Source organism: Hippocampus bargibanti, linkage group LG22, assembly GCF_051943395.1.
Source record: "Hippocampus bargibanti isolate YZ-2025 linkage group LG22, ASM5194339v1, whole genome shotgun sequence".
Classification (NCBI taxonomy): domain Eukaryota; kingdom Metazoa; phylum Chordata; class Actinopteri; order Syngnathiformes; family Syngnathidae; genus Hippocampus; species Hippocampus bargibanti.
The window spans coordinates 6,565,887-6,590,419 of NC_142755.1; the positions used below are offsets into that span (position 1 = coordinate 6,565,887).

General features: G+C 42.6%; 1 protein-coding gene across 3 annotated transcripts in view; it reads right to left on the reverse strand.

The window, feature by feature from the left end:
* Positions 1-24,533, reverse strand: part of syt1a (synaptotagmin Ia) — a 96,329-nt gene that overhangs the window by 47,531 nt on the left and 24,265 nt on the right. For 2 of the 3 annotated variants that reach the window (XM_088989318.1, XM_088989316.1), the window contains exon 3: positions 7,403-7,510. The gene's annotated coding sequence lies outside the window, so the exon portion shown is untranslated. Of the gene's footprint in view, positions 1-7,402; positions 7,639-24,533 lie in introns of those variants that run through there. The other variant, XM_088989317.1, reaches the window with a different exon arrangement.

Below are 24,533 nucleotides of genomic sequence, written 5' to 3' on the forward strand. Positions count from 1 at the left end.
TGGTTTCTCTTCCTCCGAGGTGCTTTGCGGCGACTTTTTTTTTTTTTTTTTTTTTTTTGCAAATGCTATCCGAAGGTCCGGCGACCCCGGCACGACGAGCGGCGACTGATTCACCGTGAGGTGAAGTGTTATCTCGCTTCGAGTCACTCTGTACTACTAAAAACGGAAAACGGCGCCACAGATACGGAAGAATCGTCTGCCAAAAAAAAAAAAAAAAAAAAAACTAGCATCAACGTGGCTTGATTCGTAGCGAGGCCAAATCAAAATCAAAGCCGTCACGCTGCCAAACAAAGGCGTCACGCTGCCAAACGGACGTCTGCGCCGTTAAGGAGGATCAATGTCGCGATCGATGTGGCGAGAAATAAGCTGACAACGAGAGAGTCAACCTTCTCGGGTCGACCCGAAGGCGATCGCCTGATAAGATCCAAACACACAAAAAGGTTAGCAAAACGGCATCTAGCGACGTGTCACTCAAGCTCCGATCGGCGCGCTGGAGAGCACACGAGGTCAGACGCCATTGACATTTTTTAAAAACGGTGCTTATGCACATTAGTAAACATACAGTAAAGTCTCGTTATATCGATATCGGATATATCGATAGTCCCGGTTATATCGATACTATTTCTATGCACGCACGGAGAAAATTACAAGCAAACAGGGTCGGATATATCGATAGTCCCGGTTATATCGATATTTTTTCGGACTCCCTTGAATATCGATATAACGAGACTTTACTGTATTACGTTATTTCATGTTTAACTTCGTACATGTTATGATTATTGCATGTTTAATTTACTTTACATAGCATTATCAAGCATATTAGTTCAATAGTTGTTGCAACAGGCAAATTCAGTCTAAGGCCCTCCCAACACTGAGTTGTTCGTAGCCGATTGGACGGAAGATCGACTTGTCAGCAACTGATTGGTCAACAGACTGTCGCGGTATTCCTTAAACTAAGCCTGAAGAGGCAGGCGTTGGTTCTTCGTTTGTCCAGCTCCAACTAGAGATGTTTCTCACGATTGTTACTGAATAATGTACAGTAAAGTCTCGTTATATCGATATCGGATGTATCGATAGTCCCGGTTATATCGATACTACAGTAAAGTCTTGTTATATCGATATCGGATATATCGATAGTCCCGGTTATATCGATACTATTTCTATGCACGCACGGAGAAAATTACATGCAAACAGGGTCGGATATATCGATAGTCCCGGTTATATCGATATTTTTTCAGACTCCCTTGAATATCGATATAACGAGACTTTACTGTAGTTTTTGCTGTGTACCAACTATCGACTCAACTGGCAGTTCATCAAAAAACTCGACGAAGTCCGAACCAGACGAAGATAAATGGATTTTACCCAACAAACGGGGTTATAATTGATTTAGAAGTTGTTTTTAATCGCTTGAAAAACGCTCCCCATTGTGCGTTTTGTGTGCCGTGGCCGTAATTGTCCAACCTATTCAATTAATCTGGCAACCCACTGGACTCTCCAAAAGCAAATTGCGCGGGGACGAAGCCGTTTTACTGCTCGGAGTAGATAATTGCTTTCTGGGAAACGTGGTATCCAAGAAAGCGGCTTTTTAGAATGACTGTCATCAAAATTAGGCCAGAAAATAAACAATGGGGATGCTTGAATTTTGCAGAGAAACAGACACACAGCACTTATTAAAAATGTGTTTGTTTTACCACAAAATGCTCATTTGCTAATTACAAACAGCACTTCTCCAGTCCAACCGACGTCACTTTTTTGTTTCTTAACTGACATCAGAAAAACGTTTTATAGCATCTAAAATACCCCAAAAAGTATGATATTTTTATTCAAATGCAAAACACCAATAAAAATGACTTAAAGTGTCCAAAATCAGCAAAAAATTGAGCTGCGAATTGAGCGTTTTCAGAAAGTCCCGCCCCCAGTTCGTGATGTCACGCCAAGATGTCTTGCATTGCTGGAGAATCAAAACAATTGCTTCAGATTCGAGGAATATGCTTTCTTGTTACACATCCAGTTATGAATATGATTCAAATAGTTCTGAAGAGGAAAGCATACGTTTGCAAACGATTAAAGAATTTATTCCGTGTCATTTTGAGGCATCTGGACTGCAATGTAGTGTCCCATAAAAGAGGCACAAAATGGCGACCTCCTGTGGCCACCTCCTTTTCCACAGGCTGATAAATTCTTTATATGGAGCTTGGATGCCCTCTTCTGGCGGCTTTTGGGTGCAATACAAGGTTTTCAGACCAAACAAGTACATCAAAATACATTGATGTGAAGGTTGTACGCTAAAGAGATATTACGCTAAATTAACTTTCGTGCTAACGCTCCGCATCCCGCTAACGCTACGTATTTTTCGGTCAGGGGCGTTCCTTTAGTGACGTCACGTACGGACTCGTCACCAACTCAAAAACAAGACTTCCTGAATATTCAGCACGAGTCTTAAAACGTAAAATATAGCTATATGCGGTGGAATGTTATTAAAATACGCTCAGTAGAAGTAGTCATTTGAAGGCATTTTACAAATTATGGACACAACTTGTCCGAAGACGTCGGTTGTCCTTTTTTGTTTCTTAACTGACACCAGAAAAACGTTTTATAGCATCTAAAATACCCCAAAAAGTATGATATTTTTATTCAAATGCAAAACACCAATAAAAATGACTTAAAGTGTCCAAAATCAGCAAAAAATTAAAATCATGTCGGGGTCACCATTTCCCTTCAGAGCAGCTTTTCAAATTAAAATACAGTCATCCCATGATACTTCACGATTCGATTATCGCGGCCCTTGATGCACCGCCGCAAATGGCAGGGAAAGTCACTACAGTACGTTATTGGAAAACAACAGCGGCTCACAGAATATACGGTGTGTTACATCAAGAAAGACAAGTAGTGTACAGTCATACCTTGGCTTAAGAACTTAATTGGTTCCCAGACTGTGTAAGGCAAAAAGTGTGTATCCCAAAAATCAATTTCCCATAGGGAACCATTAAAATGAGAATAATCTGTTCCCATTCCCCATAAACACAAACACATAGACAACATAATGTTCTACTTTCTAATTTTCTAAGCCTTAAAACTACACAAAATATACCTTATTTTATATATAATAAATGTGCTATGGTATTATAATTAGAGAAATAAACTGTACAGTATAATAAAGTCGTTTTATTTACCTTTGTGATGGTCGTTGATGGCTTTTTGCATAAAGTGTCTCAAGGAGCTCTGTATTGTACATCTTGGAAGTTGTGATAATGCAACAGCTACAGATGCAGGCAGACACACTCAAAACATCATTGATAGCTGGTTCCCTTGCTTGTCTTTTCATTTCAAATTGAACTGATTGCGAGTGCGGGTTATTTGTGGAGCCTGATTGATGGGAATTTTATCCTTGCAGTCTACACTCTGTCTTTGAATATATCAAAGTTGAAACGAGTCTAAATGTCACTGTTTTCTGTCCATTTTGTCACTGTCGTCTGCCTGTCTCTTATATTGTTTAAACCACCTCCCCTCACTGCTGCGTTCTTGACCAATCACGTGGCTTTAACCGAAGACTGGGGGCGGGGAATACAGGACAAAAAAATGTCGGCAGCCATTTCTTTTTTTGGAGAATGGCTTCACTCTGTCTGTAAAACCCCCCTTCACTGCTGCGTTCTTGACCAATCACGTGGCTTTAACCAACGACTGGGGGCTGGGAATAGAGGACCAAAACAAGCCGGCTGCCATTTTCTTTTAGGAGAACGGGCTCGTACGCGAACGACACATCACTCATTGTGGCAGTTCTGCGTGTATCCCCAAAAAATAGTTCATATGCCAAGGTAAACTTTTCATAAATTTAACGTTCGTAAAGCGAAAAGTTCGTAAGCCAAGAGGTTCGTAAACCGAGGTATCACTGCACCTGTAAATATTGTACGGTATATACTGTATGATGATAGTGGGCTGTTTATTTTATTGCATTAGTTTTTTTTTTTTACTGTACTATAAACATTTGCTTTACTTCTATATGCATGCCCTATACTGTGTTCCACTAAATTTGGCCTTCCTGTATAAATACTTTGTACTTATACACATAAATTTATCAATACATGTAGGGTTCGCTACATGGCGGATTTTCGTCTATCGTAGGTGGTCCCGGTCCGCATTAACAGCGATAAACGAGGGATTACTGTACAAATAACATTACGGAGTATTCGAAGCACAGAAGAAACGACGGCAATCAATCAGTGTCACGCGGACGCAACCCGACACTGCAGGCTCGGCGAACGGATGAGGTGTGGAAAAAAAAGCAAAGAAATGAAAGTTAAATGAATCCGGCGCAATGGGTGATTTTTTTTGGGTGAGATGACACTCACGCGCGCAGACAAAGAAGGCCTCGAAACAGTCCATTAGTGTAGTATATTAAGTGAATGTCAGCCTCCTGCTGCCATAATACGTCTGCGGGCTGGCAGCAATCTCTCCCAGGTGCATCCTGGGTAATTTATTTCGACTGAGGAAGAAAAGCGTCCCGGGATGCGTAGCGTTAGCACGAAAGTTAATTTAGCGTAATATCCGTTTAGCGTACAACCTTCACGACTTTAATTTTATTCTCGCAATGTCAAAGCTTCTCCCCGTCGGGAAAATCGCTAAGTTTATGAAGTACAACGTGATGAAGTGCTGTTTTGAATTCGACACGGGGATTTTATGCGCGGTTGATTGCTAAGTGGCGCTAGTAGCATGATCTTGATGAACAGCATTCAGATTGTCAATGTCACGGCGAAACGCGAGCTACCTTTCACCCGGAACGTTCCGACTCCCAAATTGCAGTCACGAATGGCTAGCGAGGCGAGGACGGCTGAATATTATGCACTCGCCGTTCCTCAAAGAGAGCACAAAAAGGCGTTGCGGGACGCATCTGTAATGGGATCTGTTCCCAGGTGCATAAAGGCGCTCGTCCGAGATGGGCGATTATCCTCCATTTGGAGTTTGGAAAGAAATATTTGACGATAACCCGGCTTCCTCTCTCAGATAGCCTCTTGGCACGAGCGATTTTTTTCATAATAATAATACATTTAATTTGTAAGCGCCTTTCAAAACTCTCAAGGTCACTTTACAGTCACCGGATCAGTTTTTCTGCGGGTGAGCAGCGGCAGCCACATGCGCCAACGTTCGCTCAAAACGGAATAACTCAAATAAATAAAAAGCTAGCTAGCTAGCTATTAGATAGCTAAAAGATAGCCAGCCAGTCAGCCAATAGATAGCCAGCTAACCAGCTAGGTAGCCAACAGATAGCCAGCTAACTAGCTAGTTAACAGATATCTAACAGATAGCCAGCTGGATAGATAGCCAGCCAGATAGCTGATAGATAGCCAGAACTGAATAGTGCCTCTTTGCAATGTTTTGATGATGATACTAGTGCAGCGTGTTCTACCAGAAACAAATTCCTTGTGTGTTCTACATTCTTGGCAATAAAGATGATTCTGATTAGAGGTGAAAAGTACTTGTATTGCATCATACTTTCTATATTTGCAATTAAAAAATGACATGCTAAGATGTGTATCTAGCTAGCCATCTAGCTGGCTATCAAACTGGCTACCTAGCTAGCTATCTAATTGCTATTTATTAGCTATCGAGCTGGCTAGCTATGTCGTCAGCTAGCTATGAGCTATCTAGTTGGTTAGCTGCTTACGTGCAGTCGCGGTTAGCATAGCAACACGTTGAGCTACATGACTTCTTTCTGTTTTCTGACCCAATTGCAACTGTTGACTGCTTTCAATCGACGACGCGTTATGAACGCATCTTACACCACTTTGCTATCGGGGCCGTTTAATTATGCTAATGGCTACATAGACTACAAATGACCCGGGCGGGTTATTAGTTGCTTCAATTAGGCGACATGTGTAAAGGGGGGGAGGGGGTAGATGCTGGTTGACTGTCTGATGGCGATAAGTGAGGCATGTTGCACACAATCAATGTCAGGCTGAGATCGCGTTTGCATATGTGCCTGCGTAACACTGGTGAGGGTTTCGGGGGGGTCTCTCCGGGGCTGTCATCGGCAAAAGTAGTAAATGGAAACGCTCGCTTGCCATCAATGACACGAGACCTTTCATTAGGTACGCCGTCGATTCACAACTAGCGGGAACTTTCTGTGAATTAAAAAAAAAACGGCAATTTATGTTGCTCGGGACAAACGTGACTGAAACTAGCTAAGCAGCCCGACGACACGAAGCCTAAATAAACACAAACGGCGCTCCGTCAAGCAGTTAGATTGTGATTGCGCGTTTGACTCATACCGATAGTAAATATTCAAATATGGCAACGTTATGTAATCGGCACACGAGCAGACTCCTCCATTAAGGCGCTAGTGAACTGTCCATGGTGCTGAAAACGCTAACCAGGCCGCTGTGGCGGCACTTGTGACCGAATCTCCTTGCCCCCGCCCATTTGAGAAGCTAGCCAGTCAGACCACAGGTGGGGCCACAGTGATATATATATCCATATATATATATATATATCGATATATATATATATATATATATATATATATATATATATATATATATATATATATATATATATATATATATATATATATATATATATATATATATATATATATATATATATATATATATATATATATATATATATATATATATATATAAAGGCATATCTAAGTATGAATAATTATATTTGAAAACATGGAAGGTGATTTTATCTGACCAAAAACGGATCAATTATCTGATGTACAGTCTAGTACTAATAGTGGACATTATTGCACATAATTTAAAAATAAAAGCAGATTTATTTCCCCCCCCAAAAAAACATAAATTGACCCCTTTTCAAAGACAAACACCTCCCAAGGTGATGTCAAGGTCAGAGCACAGATTGAAGAATGTGCAATGTATCTTGGTCTTGCTCTGTTGTCACAATGAGACAAATGTATCTTAAAACTTAAACTTCACCTTTTTGGTTGAGCTTTTTTTTTTTTTTTTGGGGGGGGGGGGGGGGGGGGGTGTTCAGTGGCAGAATCAACTTTTTCATCCTAAGAATTGAAGGTTTTTGTGTTACGTGACCGCAGAGGTGGGGCCAAATTGTCCAGTTGCTACGGCTTGATATTATCTAACAAGATGTCGCACCACCCCCCCATTTTAAAATCTAATAACTTGTAAATGTGTTGCGGCAAAAAAGTAAGCGTGTCAAAGTGTTCTCTGGTTTACCACACACACACACACACACACACACACACACACACACACACACACACACACACACACACACAAAAGCTCATTGGACGATTTCCTCTTTCCCAGTAATGCCGTCGTTCCCAATCTGACACCTGTCACTGCCCCCCCCCCCCCCCGCCGCCGCCTCCCGCTTACACCAATCACGACCTTGCGTGAGCGCGCGTAAAGCGGCATCCTACCTGGTAGCAGTCTTGTCTTAGCGCTGGCTCACTGGCTCGGTCTGGTTCCTGGACCCGAGGAGCTCAGGGTGTTGCGTGGCGGCGAGGCGGTCAAGTTGCGAAGCGCCGCTGCATGCAAATGAAAGCAAAAATCAAAGAAATGAAAAGCACTCAGAAAGCGACGACGACAACGATGCTCCCAGCGGCGCACTTGAGCATCCGGCCAGCTGCCTCGTCTTCCACTCTTTCTCACTCTCTCTCTGTGACAGTGGCTCCTCTCTTCCCGCCCACCCACTCAAGCCCCCCCCCCCTACTAGCTCTCTTCCTCTACTGTCAGAAAAAATGCACGTATCCCCCTGTTGTATCACCGCGATGGCTATTTTCGGACACCCCCCTCCCACCCCCACGCAAAAACAACACACCGTGGGGGAGGGGGGGGGGGTGCGCGTGAGAGGATGATCTCGCGCAGACCTCTCCTCGCCGCATCACAGCGAAATGTGGTCAAGGGCATTTCCCGGATAGTCTACAGACATCCCCCGCCCATAAAGCACGCGGTTCCATACATGGCCCAGATTGTCTTTTACTGCCGGCAGGGGACGTAGCCATTCACGACCAACGCCCAACTGCTGCAGCCCTGTGCCAAGCTATTTAGTGTGAGTATATGCAAATTAAAGTGATACATTAGGAAAACTGTCTTGTTGATTTGAATACCAACGCCCCTGGATGTCCTAAGCGCCAATATCCATAAAACAACAGAACATAGACATTTTAATCGGGTGTCCTTTCCATGAACTGATATACGGGTAAAATCCGACTTAGGGCCAGATCTCCTACATGAATACGACAGTTTAACAGGCTATGTCTGTTCACCTCAGATTGACCCCAGGTTTTTCTGTGCTTCCATTGTGGGCCTTGTGTTTGGCGGCTCACTACCCTTGAAACTTTTAAATATTAAAATGTAATGAAATTGATCATTGAGATTATCGGTCAAAATTGTCAATTATATTGGCAATGTGAATGACATGTATTATTATTATTATTATCATTAGTAGATGATGATTTGATTATTATTATTATTGTTATTATTATTAAACAAACATGTAAACGATGTGCACAAATGCTGATCGTACTTGGTGCTGGATTCACTTTTTTTTTTTTCTATTATTTATTTTTGTAAGTACTCCACCAATAAAACAGTTTTTAAAACAACGTTCGAAAAGCGTAACCCCGTCATTGCAACTCAGGTGAGGACCATCTTTTTGGGCGGCCATGAGTTGAATTTCTTCAAAGTGGACTAAATTGGTGAAGGGACTTTTAACATTTATGTCGCGTTGCAATCTAAACACTTGGTCACTCTAAGTGACCAAGCTATCTTTTTTGCTAGAGTTTTGAAAGACACTTATACCTATCTAGCTGGCTAGGTATTAGCTATAAAAATAATAATAATAGTATCATTATAATCATTATACAATCATTATAATAAAATCATCATAACAATAATCATCATAATAATCATAATAGTTATTAGCTAGCTAGCTAGCTTTCTATCTATTTGAGTTACTTCCGGGTTGAGTGAACGCTTGCGCGTGTGGTTGCCGCTGCTCACCCACAGAAAATCTTATCCTGTGACTGTAAAGTGACCTTGAGAGTTTTGAAAGGCGCTTATAAATGAAATGTATTATTATTATTATCATTGCTGCAACGGCAGTAACATTTATATCAAAACAAGACCGAATTGCGTGTCTCTTCCTATTATTATTTATGTCGCCGGGCAGATTATCAGCACGGAAAAAGGCAGCCGCGGCAGTCCATCGCGGGTAATAGAATGTGTCAGGTAGAGAGGCGAGTGCGATACAGCGGAAGGGAAACAAAAAACAACGTGGGGAGGGTAGGGGTGGCATACGTACGCACGCGTGTCAGGGTAAATAAAGCTCGGCTCCGAGGGATGCAAAACACTGCTGAGTGACAACGGGAAGACCAAGCAAATTTCCTCATTGTGGGACGAATAAAGGTACAGTAAAGTCTCGTTATATCGATATTCAAGGGAGTCTGAAAAAATATCGATATAACCGGGACTATCGATAAGAATCCAAACTAGGGCGCGGAAAATCCTACTGGACCCTCCGCACCCTGCCCACCACCTTTTCCAGCTACTCCCCTCAGGCAGGCGCTACCGATCCATGCGCACCAAATCCAGCAGACATTTAAACAGCTTCTTCCCCCAAGCCATTAACTCTTTGAACTCTTTCAACAGTAGCCCAAATGGAACTGTATAGTGCCACTTAGCAGTTTTTTTGACAACGATACTAGTGCAGCGTGTTCTACCGGAAACAAATTCCTTGTGTGTCCTACATACTTGGCAATAAAGATGATTCTGATTCTGATTCTGATATCCGACCCTGTTTGCATGTAATTTTCTCCGTGCGTGCATAGAAATAATATCGATATAACCAGGACTATCGATATATCCGATATCGATATAACGAGACTTTACTGTATTCTGAAACACGGGGCAATCAATGGGGATCCGATTGCTATGCATCAACAACAAGGTAAGCTAAGCTAAAGAATAGGAATACAATATTTGGTGAAGAATAACACTAAAGTTTGTTTTTCTGGTGGCTTAGTCCCATTATCAGAAAAAAAACTAACAAAATGGACAGCGTGTTTTGTGCCATTTTGTTGTTTGTCTGCTTAATAGCGCGCAGAATCGCGGCGTTCTTATTGAACGATTGCAAAAAAAAAAAAAAAAGTGATTATCCATAATAGCTCTGTGACTTATTGCGATAACGTCTAGCATTCAGAAGCCTGACTAGCGTCACATGACAGTGACATTTAGAGCTTTTTGTTAGACCGGCAGAATGTGCCATCTTCCAAAAAGTCTTTCTTGTGAAGCGGACGGGTATCTTTTCAGAAAGATTCAAAAGCCCTCCCCGTAAATGTCTTATACGACGTAGTATTTATGCTTGTTGCTAAGCTACCGGCTAATGCAATGTGTTACAATACTTGCGCCCTCTAACCTGAACAACGAGATGAAACAACAACCCTGGATTGACCCAGCGTCAGATATTAGCACTGTGAAAATGAATCGCTAAAGCTATCAAGCTAACCGTGCTCAGACGCTAAAGCGACCTGGCTGAGTTTCACGCCGCTATTTAGAAAATAACCGAATTTTGCAATATGATGCGTATGCGGAACTGTTGCAGCTTGGAATTGAAGCGGATTTACGTCGGGCAGGATAATAATAATAATAATAATCCATTTAATTTCCAAGCGCCTTTCAAAACTCTCAAGGTCGCTTTACAGTCACTTGGATATTGGTTTTTCAAAGGGTGAGCAGCGGCAGCCACACGCGCTAGCATTCACTCAACCCGGAAGTAAGTCAAATAGATAGAAAGCTAGCTAGCTGATAGATGTGAGACAATCTGTTCTCGTCAATGGATGCTACAGTTTCGTTTTTGCGTTTAACATTTAGCTTATAGCAAACGTGCACATTCCACCATGACGTCTCTGATCCACTGGTGAAAAGGACGTGTTGATCTAGAACTGATTAATAAAACAAAGAGGGTACAGAAAGTACTGAAAATTGAATGACTGTGTCATATTTTGTTTTTTGTCCTTTTGTCTTCTAGATGGCGCCGCGAGAGTGACTGCCTTTACAGCAGCTCCTGTATTTTGTTTTTCTACTTCTTCGTATCCTTTACTCTTCCTTTCATAACTTGGTTGCTGTGAAATGTACATTTCTCCACTGCAAGATTAATACATGCTAATCCAATCCAATCGAATGATTGAAGCTACTTGGCTAATTTGACCTCAAATTGACAAGAAGGCGTACTTCATAATAATAATAATACATTTCATTTATCAGCGCCTTTCCAAACTCTCAAGGTCACTTTACAGTCACAGGATCAGTTTTTTCTGTGGGTGAGCAGCGGCAGCCACACGCGCCAGCGTTCCCTCAACCGGGAATAACTCAAATAGATGAAGTTAGCTGGCTAGCTAATAGATAACTAATAGATATCTAGCTAGCTAGCTAGTTAGACAGTCAATAGATATCAGATATGAAATAGATAGCTAGCTAGGTAGCCAGCAATGGTGTACTTGGCTAACAAAGTTATTGCATGACCAAAACGACATTTGTAGAAGCAAACATTGCTTGAAATAGAAGTTACTAGACACCCCCCCAAAAAAAGAAAAACAGGCCAGAAATAAGCATGAAATGATTGACAGGAAAATCTTCTCCATTTGTTCCTTCAATGCCCGCCTCCTTCAATTCCAACGTCAACTGACAGGAAACCGCCGATGGCTGACAGCCTCGCCACTGGATAAGTGGCTGTTGAAATATGCAAGTATTCAGAGGCATCTTTTCAGCGTTCACAGGTGCGCCTTTTCACTCACTAACCGCCGCCAGCGTTCATACGGCAACACCTGCTCGGTCGGGTTCGCCATACTTGCCAACGTCGATGATAACCCGCAGATGTTCGACTTGCGTTGGAGCCCCCCCAAAAAATGGCCATTTTCGGATGGGGAAACAAGCGCTCAACCAATCCCGGCGTTCGGAACGGTAGCTGGGTAAGCTCCCCCCCCCCTCACCCGGGAAATCGCATCACTATGGTACAAGGATACGTCTGTGTAGGTGTTCTTCAGACGTCATTTGTACGTCTTTGAAGGTGTTGGACGTTTCTCTCCTCATCCGAAAAGCTTCGTCAGCGAACTAAAGTTGCGCTGGTAAGACTGGTCCTATATCCCTAATGGATATAGGTGGCATTTTTTGCGCCTGTCATGGGCAGCATTTTCACGGCTCAGCTTTGTTCAGCAGAAAGGTCATATGCAAATGTGGAACTGTCGTGGCTTGGAATTGAAGCGGATTTACAGTACGTGGGACAGGAGATGTGAGACATTCTCTTTTCGTCAATGGATTTTACAGTTTTGTGTTTGTTTTCAGCAATTAGCTTGTAGCCGACATGCACATTTCACCACGACGTCCCCGATCCACTGGTGAAAAGCACGTTTTGATCCTCTCTTCTTTCATCTATAACTGCTTCATGCAACAAAAAAGGTGCAGAAAGTGCTTAAGATTGAATGACTGTGTTTTTGTGTTGTCACATCATTTGTTGTTTAGTTTTTTTGTTGTTGTTGTTTGGACTTAGCATCAGCGCAGATCGCCGATGCATATATGGAACGGTCGCCGCTTGGAATTGAAGCGGATTTACAATATGTGGGACAGGAGATGTGAGACAATCTCTTTTCGTCAATGGATGCTACAGCTTTGTGTTTGCTTTCAACATTTAGCTTGTTGCAGAGGTGCACATTTCACCACGACGTCCTTAATCCACTGGTGAAAAGGTGGCCTTGATCCTCGCCTCTTTCATTTAGAACTGCTTCATGCAAGAAAGAGGGTTCACAAAGTGCTTAGGATTGAAGACAGTTTTGTCTTTTGTGTTGTCATATTATTTAGTTATTTTGTTCATTTGACTTCAAGATGGCGCCGCGAGAGTGGCTGCCTCTACAGCAGCTCCTGTATTTTGTTTTTGTTGATGTGAAATGTAAATGTATCCACTGTGAGACGAATAAAGGCTAATCTAATCTAATTTAATGTAGTTTATCGCTGCCCCCCCTCCCCCGCCGTGTGTGTGTGTGTGTGTGTGTGTGTGTGCGCAGCAGATGAAAAACACGGCAGCACAATTGCTCATTACGCAGAATTGACCATGGGGCGCAACCTAGCGCGGGCGGCGGGGGTCCGATGATGGATGGATGCCCCCATTGTACGTCCGGTGTGGAAAGCGCAAACACCTCTTGGCTTCTAGTCCAAATTCATTTTCATTTATAGATCTTCACGTGTACTCGATTGTCACGTTTCAGTTTGTGACCAACAGGTGGCACTGTAGGGCCCCGCTTGCAGCTGCACAGGTGTTGGTCGTCTTATTCAGTGGCACGACCATTCAGTGTCGGGTCATAGTTTGTTTCACCCTATCAGGTTTGTTTTCATCTAGTCATGTTATACTCATGGTTTTGTTTGCTACTTTGGACATTTTTGTTCTGATGACTGTTAGAGATGCAAGACTTCACTTCAACCCTTTTTTTGTTTGTTTTTGCATTACTACATTATGTCACTCTGCATCAGGGGTGTCAAAGTCATTTTTTTGCCGCGGGCCACATTGTATTTATGGTTTCCTCTCGAGGGGTGTTATGAATTTGGGGAACCCATTAGAATGTTTAAAATCCCTTCAAATATTACATATAGAGCACACAGCAAATGAATGAATAACTCGTTTTCAAATCTGAAGTCAAGAATAATGACTTTTATTGTGGTTGACATCCAAAAATATGAAATTTTGGCTCAGATTTTAGCAATCATCATGGAATTTAACAAGTTTGATTTGCTTTCGCGGGCCGAAAAAAAATGATGTGGCGGGCCGGATTTGGCCCGCGGGCCTTGACTTTGACACCTGTGCTCTACATACATCACTACCTCACTTTACATATGACACGACATGTATTTATTGTCTGTTGTCAATTGTATGTCTTTTTTTAGCCACATTATAAGTGCCTTGCACGCTGGGTCCGAGAGGACATTAATTTAATATGTGCTGTATGTCATGCATATTAGCATATTTGACAATAAAGCTGACTTTATTTCATACAATTTGTCAAATACACCTTGCGACTCCTTCCTGTCTGTATTTTTTGGGGTATACCACCATCATCTTGCAAATTGCGACAGTGATCTCTAATGGCGTCCAAGGACAAGGATGGAGAAAAGGGAGAAAAAAAAAAAAGCTTTTAGCTCTCTGCACTTTGGCCGAAATTTGCAAACAGCATAATTTAGCTTTTGACACGTACATAGACACGGCCGCAGTAAACCTGGGGAAGACTGGTGGGCAGGGGGGGGTAGTTGAGGCACAGCCCTCGCCATTCGCCTTCTCCCGCGTTGGCCGTCGTGCCACTTTGAATCAATCATCTCCACTCAGAGAGAAGAAATTAGACTTTGCCATTGCGGCCTGGCCGCCCGCGAGCCAAATAGGCTTTAAGGAGGCCCAGATGACACACGGCGCTTCGGGGAAAGCGGCGCACAACTCCGCCGTTGAGATTCACACCTTCAGCAGACATCAGAGTGGGGGGATATTTGTATAAAAAATGTTTTTAAATCGAAAAGGGAACGCAAGACGCAAATATTGCCATCCCGTCTGCAAAGGGGGAAAAAAAAAGCGGTGCAGAATATTTGTCTTTCGGCAGCCATCTGCACGTATTCATCCGCTCTCCCTCCATCCTGCATCTTTTTCACAATTTCTCCTCCGAGCCGTCTGCTCATCACCTGGCGCCACTTTACGCAAGAAAGAAAAAACGTAAACAAAAAATAAGACTGCAACAAATAATAATAATACATTTCCTTTATAAGCGCCTTTCAAAACTTCATAACTTTGAGCGATATTTTGAGATTTCATCATGTTAAACTACAATACAATAGGTTACTGGTGTGGCTCGAAGGGGCGTGGCCTCATGAGTGACATATTTGTATAATAATAATGATAATACATGTCATTTATAAGCACCTTTCAAAACTGTCAAGGTCACTTTACAGTCAAAGGATAAGTTTTTCTGTGGGTGAGCAGCAGTAGCCACATGCGCCTGGCGTTCACCCAACCCGGAATAACTTAAATAGATAGAAAGCTAACTAGCTAGCTAGATAGCTAATAGTAGTCTAGCTAGATATCTAGCGAGCCAGCTTGGTAGCGAATAGATACCAAATAAAGTGCAAGCACGGTAGCCAGCCAGATAGCTAGCTAGATAGATAAATAGATAGAATATAATAATACATTTCATTTATAATCACAGGATAAGTTTTTCTGTGGGTGAGCAGCGGCAACCACAGGTGCCAGCGTTCACTCAACCAGGAAGTAACTCAAATAGATAGAAAGCTAGCTAAGTAGGCAATAGATAGCTAATAGCTAGTCAGCTAGCCAGCCAGCCAGATACCTATATAGCTAATAGATAGCTAGCTAGATACCCGGACAGGGATCTAGATAGCAAATAGCTAGCTAGCGAGATAGCTAGCTAAATAGCTGGATAGCTAGATATATAATAGATATAATAATAATAATAATACATTTCATTTATAAGCACCTTTCAAAACTCTCAAGGTCACTTTACAGTCACAGGATAAGTTTTTCTGTGGGTGAGCAGCGGCAGCCATCTGCGCCAGCGTTCACCCAACCCGGAATAACTTAAATAGATAGAAAGCTAACTAGCTAGCTAGATAGCTAATAGTAGGCTAGCTAGATAGCTAGATATCTAGCGAGCCAGCTTGGTAGCGAATAGATACCAAATAAAGTGCTAGCACGGTAGCCAGCCAGATAGCTAGCTAGATAGATAAATAGATAGAATATAATGATAATACATTTCATTTATAAGCGCCTTTCAAAACTGTCAAGGTCACTTTACAATCACAGGATAAGTTTTTCTGTGGGTGAGCAGCGGCAGCCACAGGTGCCAGCGTTCACTCAACCAGGAAGTAACTCAAATAGATAGAAAGCTAGCTAAGTAGTCAATAGATAGCTAATAGCTAGTCAGCCAGCCAGCCAGCCAGATAACTATATAGCTAATAGATAGCTAGCTAGATATCCGGACAGGGATCTAGATAGCAAATAGCTAGCTAGCGAGATAGCTAGCTAAATAGCTGGATAGCTAGATAAATAAATAAAAAAATATTCACACTAAATGCTGATTTCATACCATCGCCCTCTTGATTCGACTTCTGACGAGATGAGATAGCTGAATAGCTAGATAATTAAAGACAAGTGAAAAAAGGAAACTTCACACACGGATGACCAATGACCACGGTGGGTGGGGCAAAAAACATTTTTGGGCCACTTAAATGCTGGAAATTGAAAATCATCCATTATTGTGTTAAAATGGTCCCACCACACAAACAATGAAACCGCTATTTTCCAATACGGTTTTAATAATCAAATGCTGTAACTGACAAAGAACACCACTAATTGTTTTCCAAGCTTGCCTTTATGTTTTTGAACGGTCATTCCACAAAGGCAAAGCAGACCCACTCGACCAATTCCCGCTTAGCGCTAAATGCTACTCCTGTTGCAAACATTCCTGACACGGCAGCGCAAACGTCTTCACGCTCTGTGAGCTTTGCTTATGTAACGACACTGAGAAGTGGCAATCTTTGGATGGAGTGGGGCGGGGGTGCGTGGAAAGGGGAGCGGGGGGTACACGCTACGCAGGAGAGATATTACCGCGGTAATCTAGACGGAAATGGGGATGCGCGGCGGAGCAAGCCGACCTTGAAGAATTTTACTTTGGCCCGGGCGAAGGGAGTTTATTTGTGTTGGATTGATTTTCTCTTTTTTTTTCTGTGGTTCAAATTGCAATAAAATGATAATAATAATTATATTTCATTTATAAGCGCCTTTCAAAACTCTCAAGGTCACTTTACAGTCACAGGATACGTTTTTCTGTGGGTGAGCAGCGGCAGAAACACGCGCCAGCGTTCACTCAACCCGGAAGTAACTCAAATAGATAGAAAGCTAGCTAAGTAGCCAATAGATAGCTAATAGCCAGCCAGCCAGATAACTATATAGCTAATAGATAGCTAGCTAGAAACCCGGACAGGGATCTAGATAGCTAGATAGTTTTTTTTTTTGACGACGATACTAGTGCAGCGTGTTCTACCGGAAACAAATTCCTTGTGTGTTCTACATACTTGGCAATAAAGATGATTCTGATTCTGAAATAGATAGAAAGCTAACTAACTAGCTAGATAGCTAATAGTGGGCTAGCTAGATAACTAGCGAGCCATCTTGATAGCTAATAGATAGCAAATAAAGGGCTAGCTAGCTAGATAGCTCGCTATCTAGACAGCTGGCTAGCTATCTAGACAGCTGGCTAGCTATTTAGCTATCTAACTCATGAGATAGTGACAAATAGATAGATAGTAAGACAAATAGATAGAAAGCTAGCTAGCAAGCCAATAGATAGTTAATAGCTAGCCAGCTAGATAGCCAGCCAGCCAGCCAGATAGCTATTGTACGGTATTACAGATAAGACAGAGACGAGACTTTGCACAATATGATAACTAATGTCTACATAAACAAAAGTCAAAAGAACAAAAAGAGCAAGTTCACCCACTACCAGGAAGTAACTCAAATAGATAGAAAGCTAACTAGCTAGCTAGATAGCTAATAGTGGGCTAACTAGATAGCTAGCGAGCCAGTTTGATAGCTAATAGACAGCAAATAAAGTGCTAGCTAGCTAGAGAACTCACTAGCTAGACAGCTCGCCAGCTAGCTAGCTAGACAGCTCACTAGCTATGTAGCTCGCGAGATAGAGACAAATACATAGTAAGACAAATAGATAGAAAGCTAGCTAGCAAGCCAATAGATAGCTAATAGTGGGCTAACTAGATAGCTAGCGAGCCAGTTTGATAGCTAATAGACAGCAAATAAAGTGCTAGCTAGCTAGAGAACTCACTAGCTAGACAGCTCGCCAGCTAGACAGCTCACTAGCTATCTAGCTCGCGAGATAGAGACAAATAGATAGTAAGACAAATAGATAGAAAGCTAGCTAGAAAGCCAATAGATAGCTAATAGCGAGCCAGCTAGATAGCCATTGTAATGTATTACAGAAAAGACCGAGAATAGACTGTACAATATTTTGGGTGTTTGACTTGTTGCATATTATTTGGTATTATCTATTAGTTATCTATTAGCTCGCTAGCTAACTTGATCTATTTGAGTTATTCCTGGTTGACACGCTGGCGCACTTTGTTAGCCAAGTACACCATTGCTGGCTACAGAGCTAATATATATCAAATAGATCACAAATAGATAGCTAGCTGTCTAACTAGCTAGCTAGCTAGATATTTATTAGTTATCTTTTAGCTAGCCAGTTAACTTGATCTACATGTATTGGAGTTATCCCCGGTTGAGTTAACGCTGGCGCGTGTGGCTGCCGCTGCTCACCCACAGAGAAACTGATCCTGTGACTGTAAAGTGACCTTGAGAGTTTTGAAATGCGCTGATAAATTATTAAAATATTATTATTATTATTATTTCTAACTAATGTCTACTTAAACAAAAGTCAAAAGAACAAACAGAGTGAGTTGACCCAAAAAAAAAAACAAAAAACAAAAATCTGTTTCGTACTCTGCAGTATTTGCCAGCGGCTAGTCGCTAACGCTAACGGAGGGGGGCCTCGTCATCCCGTAGTACTACGCAAACAATCACGGCCTTATCGCAACTGCGTTGGCAAATATCGCCGGAGGCGGACCTTTTACGCCCTCTGGGCAAACAAGATTACGCCCACCGTGGCAGGTCCGCCATGTCGCCTTGTCAGAGTTCATAGAACAAGAAGCGCTATGAGAGAACTGCGGGGCATTTATTTGATGGAATTATATGTTACTTCTCAAAGACAGCTGGCTCCAGTAAGCAGAAGCAGCTCCAGATAAAACTCGAGCAAATATTTCACGTACTGGTTACACATAAAATATATTTTGAAAAACGAGACAGTTGAACTCAAAAAGGTTTACACATCTCTCGCCGCTAAAATGATAGCGATCCCCAAAAAGGCACGAATCTTCCCATTTCCTGCTGCTGCACATGAATAAGAATCACGGCGGGGCTGCGGGGGTCGGATGAAGCCTGGTGACGGCGGTGCTTGAAAGGGGGAGGAGGGGTTAGAGATGGCAACAAGCTGGGGCCCTGAGTCAAGATGGAGGCTAGTCTAAAATGGCGGCGAAATGAGCTAGGTTCTGTTTACAATCGTTCTCTGCGTTATTTGGCAAATAAGTTCATTCAAATTGAGCGTACGTGCCCGAGGTAAGTCATTCTCTACCATTGCCAAATGTATTATTGGGTTTTCTTGCTTGGGTGCCGATAAAGCAGTGGCCAGACCTCTGGCATTCCCCCCCCCCCCCCTTCCACAAGGGGCGGCATTTGCCTTTTGTACATGTTAGCGAATAGTTACAGTTTCAACTTTTGTTAAAGTGTGGCCGCCTCCATTTCGCCTCCATATCAGATGGCTTCAGACCATTTAACTTAGGAATTAACTCACAAATATTTGTATTTCTTAATATTTTTTTTTCTTCATATGTTAGAGTTCATTTAGCTGGCTATCTGTTTGCTATCTACAGTAAAGTCTCGTTATATCGATATCGGATATATCGATAGTCCCGGTTATATTGATATTTTTTCGGACTCCCTTGAATATCGATATAACGAGACTTTACTGTATTAGCTGTCTATTTGCTATCTATTAGCTAACTGTCCAGCTAGCTAGCTATCTGGTTGGTTATCTATTAGTTATAGAGCTAGTTGTCCAGCTGTCTATATATTGGCTATCTATTAGCTTGCTAGCTTTCTATGTACAGTAAAGTCTCGTTATATCGATATCGGATATATCGATAGTCCCGGTTATATCGATACTATTTCTATGCACGCACGGAGAAAATTACATGCAAACAGGGTCGGATATATCAATAGTCCTGGTTATATCGACATTTTTTCGGACTCCCTTGAATATCGATATAACGAGACTTTACTGTATTTAAGTTACTTCTGGGTTGAGTGAACGTTGGTGCGTGTGGCTGCCGCTGCTCACCCACGGAAAAACTTGTCATGTGACTGAAAAGTTAACTTGAGAGTTTTGAAAGGCGCTTATAAATGAAATGTATTATTATTATTATTATTATCATCATCATATTATCTGGATGGCGGTCAAGTGCTGGATTGCTTGTCCACCCTGAGGAAAGACGGCGTCATCACCGCCGTATCGGTTTTATGTCCTCGCAAGTCCAAATCGGTTCATGTGATGTTTTTGGGTAAAACGCACTTTGTAACTTAACCCCCCCAAGCTTGTTATATATTAGCTAGCTACCTAGCTGGATATCTATTTGCTATCTATTAGCACATGTAGCTATGTAGCTGATTATTTATTAGCTATATGGCTATGTAGCTAGTTAGCGAACTGTCCAGCTGGTTATCTATTAGCTATCTGTTAGCCAGCTGGCTAGCTTTCTTTAGTTGGCTACCTGGCTATCTATCTGTTTGCTGTCTAGCTGGCGATCTATTAGCTATCTAGCCGGCTAGCTGTTAGCTAACTGGCTACCTTTCTATGTATTGAAAAAAAACTTATTCTGTGACTGTAAAGTGACCTTGAGATTTTTGAAAGGCGCTTAGAAATGACATGTATTATTATTATTATTATGTAGCCACAAAGGGACATAAGTCTTCTTGTGCCGGTCCAAAGCCCGGAAAAATACAGAGGGTTGTGTCAGGAAGGGCATCCGACGTAAAAGCTTGGCCAAAACAAACATGCGGATCAAACCTCTAAAGATGGAGGACACTGATTTGCTGTGGCGACCCCGTCAAGGGAAAAGCCGAAAGGAAAACAAGATCATATGATCATATAATATTATGATCATATGATCATATCATATTATTATTATTATTATTATTATTATTATTATTATAAAGCGCTATATAAATCGAAATTAAATGGATTGTGTAGTATTTTGTACAGCCGCCCCCATTTCAAGCTCACAAAACTCCAGACCCATATAACTTAGGAATTAACTCTTTTTTTGTGATGGAAGAAGAGAGTCTAAGGTTTCTTACGCTGAATTGAATGTTGATATCATAAAACTCAATATTCTGTGGGTCCTGCAATTTAAGTGATAATGACAAAAACCCTGGCACTGAAATAGACAACTTTTTACATAACGTTTGGCAGTGATTGAGTTAAAAACAACAAAATACGGCAAATCTTGGACAATTGCAGCCGGGACACGCTTCTCAAACTGTATTTATCTTCGAATGTATTTTTATCGCCATTTCCAATTTCATGCTAATGGGGCAACGATTCGCTAAATACAAAATTAATGTTGCATCATCGCTTGGCGCCGAGGCAACAAATTGATTGGTCTCACAATTCATTTTTTTTTTAGCTGGGTGCGATTTGAGTTGAGAAAATGGCGACTTTTCTCCCAACATTTTAGTACGTTTGGCTCGAGCGGCAACCCCGTTTGTCTCTTACTACACCGCGGTTGCGTAACGTCTTTCGGCGAGGGCAGGCAAGCCAAACTAGGCCAGTGAGGATGCGGAGAGGGGGCGGGGGGGGGTCGTCTCCATGGTGACAGGATCCAAAGAGCTAGATGCACCTGTGTGAGATCAGACAGGATTTTTTTTTTGGGGGGGTGGGGGGGTGGCAGAGGTGGGAGGGTGTTTGTTTTTCTGAGGGTGTATTATGAAGAGCCAGGACAGATCTGTAACCTCATGTTTACGCTGTAAAAAGTGTTTGGATAGCATCTTGGGGTTACCCAAAGGGTCATCGGAGGCAAGTGCGGCAATTCAGAGGTGATGTTTGGAGGTCGCGCCAAGGTCACGATCACCATTTTCAAGCACAGCCGAAGAGCACTTGCGGCTCGCCTAGCACCTTTTCAGCCATGACGCCATGAAAACACGGAATGTGTCATGATAAGGTGCCACGAATGAAAGCAACACGGCAATAGTTTGTGTGGTTTTCAATCGGTTCAAAGGATGCCAAAACATTCCAATCGTTATCTAACCGGAATGTCAGCCGACAAATGTATTTCTTTCCTTTTCTTGTTTTTCTGTTAGTGGTTATTTAACGTGTCACCCTAAAACAACAAGTCTGAGGTTAAAACCTGAAAAACACGTCAAAAGAAGTCCAAGATGGCGCTGAGTAGGCAGCCGTCATCAAGTGCTCTCAGGAGCTTTGCTTTTTTCGTGTGTCGCTGCTTGGAATTGAAGCGGATTTACGTGGGATAGAAGCTGTGAGACAAGTCTCTTTTCATCTACGGATGCTACAGCTTCGTGTTTGCTTTCAACATTTAGCTTGTAGCAGACGCACACATTCTATTCCACCATGACGTTTGTCATCCACTGGTGAAAAGAATGCTTGGATCCTCTCCTATTTCATCTAGGAGTGCTTCATACAGCAAAGAGGGTGGAGAAAGATTGAATGACTGTCTGTGTCTTTTGTGTTGTCATATTAAGTGTTATTTTGATTGTTTTTTGTTGTTGTTTTAACTTGCCGATGCGTATGTGGAACTGTTGCGGCTTGGAATTGAAGCGGATTTACGTGGGACAGGAGATGTGTGAAAATATATTTTGTCAATGGATGTGACAGCTTTGTGTTTGCTTTAAACATTTTGCTTGTAGCAGACGTGCACATTCCACCATGGCGTCCCTGATTCACTGGTGAAAAAGACGCATTGATCTTCTACTCTTTCATCTCGAAGTGCTTCATACAACAGAGAGAAAGTGCTTAAGGTTGAATGACTGTCTGTGTCTTTTGTGTTGTGTCACATTATTTGTTATTTAGTTATTGGTTGTTGTTTTTGACTTCAAGATGGTGCCGCAAGAGTGGCTGCCTTTACAGCAGCTCCTGTATTTTGTTTATCTACTTCTTTCTTTCCTTTCATCACTTTGCTGATGTGAAATGTAAAAGTCTCTACTGCGAGATTAATAAGAGCTAAAAGCTAATCCAAGTATTGGTCGTCTTCCGTTTGGTGAGCTAAGCAGCCAGACTACTCTACTACTTCTACTTCTTCCTTTCCTTTCCTTCTACTTTCGTTACTTTGCTGCTGTTCAATGGCTAACCCAATCCAAAAAGTAAATACAGTGCCCTATTATCAACGTTGCAGTGCAATCATCAGCATCGCTCTGTTTGGCGAACGCAGCTCGCGAATTTATTCTCGGAAAGGTGTGAAAAACCTGACGCGCTTTGCCGAAATATCTGTGCGCTTTTTTTTTTCAGTTGCCGTGGCAACCCTGCCCGGCGTGACGCAAGGGGTTTGGAAGTGGCGCGTCGGGTTCACGGCGCTTCGAACGTCGTCATCGGTTGACTTTGACAAGAGCCGATTCGATGCGGGGGGGGGGGGGGGGGGGGGTGTCGGGTTGGTGGAAGGGGGAGGGTGGGCGTCTGTGTTTTGAGGGGGGCCGTACAGGCAGAAGGTTAGCTGTGGTTTCAACACAGCAAACAGACAACATGAATTAGCTATCTGTGTTCGTCCCACCCCTAGCATAGCTGAAGCCAGGGACACATTAAACAAGCATCTGGGTACTTTTTGGCTCAGGATATCCACCAGGGTGCCATTCAGGTGAGCTAAATCCCCCTTTTGGGTAATTCCACAATCTCCTCTGACGCTTGGTGATATCACGGATAATTTCAAATTTGAGGTAATACGGCAGTTTTTGGTGTTTTAAGAGTGAATCACAAACGTTTCCTATCACGATAATGTGTTGTAGCAAACAAGCTCAGAGGATGCTAGCTGGGCGACCGCAGAGCATGGCGTGCGGCGGCGGCAAGCAGGGTCGACCTTTCGCGTTTGTCATATCTCCTCCAGCTCATGGCGACCGCAATGTGTCCGAGATGCTTTGGCTCACAGAGGACGCATAAGACCACCGCGAGGGAGCTTAGGGACTGACCGTACCGTAGGACAGGCCATGTCTTCTCTGAACGCATCACAGTCACCGTCATGCCTTGATGCTTTGTGAGCAGCAAAGGCGACGGCGGCCTATAGCACGAAGTGCGGACCACCGACCGGGACCCGCCGTCCGCGCTAAGGCGACAATTACAAATAAGGACTGGCGTTTGAGTACGTCAGGGGGCTAGCTGTCTCAATAGCTAGCTAGCTAGCTAGCTATTAGTTATCTATTAGCTAGCTAACTTGATCTATTTGACTTATTCCCGGTTGAACGGGGTCACCGTTGCTGGCTACTTAGATAGCTATCTATTTACTATCTATTAGCTGTCTAGCTAGCTAACTTGATCTATGAGAGTTATTCCCGGTTGAACGAGGTCACCGTTCCTGGCTACCTACCTACCTACCCACCCATCCATCTATCCATCTATCCATCCATCAGTTAGCTAGCTAACTTGATCTATTTGAGTTATTCCCGGTTGAACGGGGTCACCTTTGCTGGCTACCTAGCTAGCTATCTATTTACTATCTATTAGCTGTCTAGCTAGCTATCTATCTAATAGTTTAATATTAGCTAGCTAGCTAGCTAACTTGATCTATGAGAGCTATTCCCGGTTGAACGGGGTCACCGTTCCTGGCTACCTACCTACCTACCTACCTACCCACCCATCCATCTATCCATCTATCCAT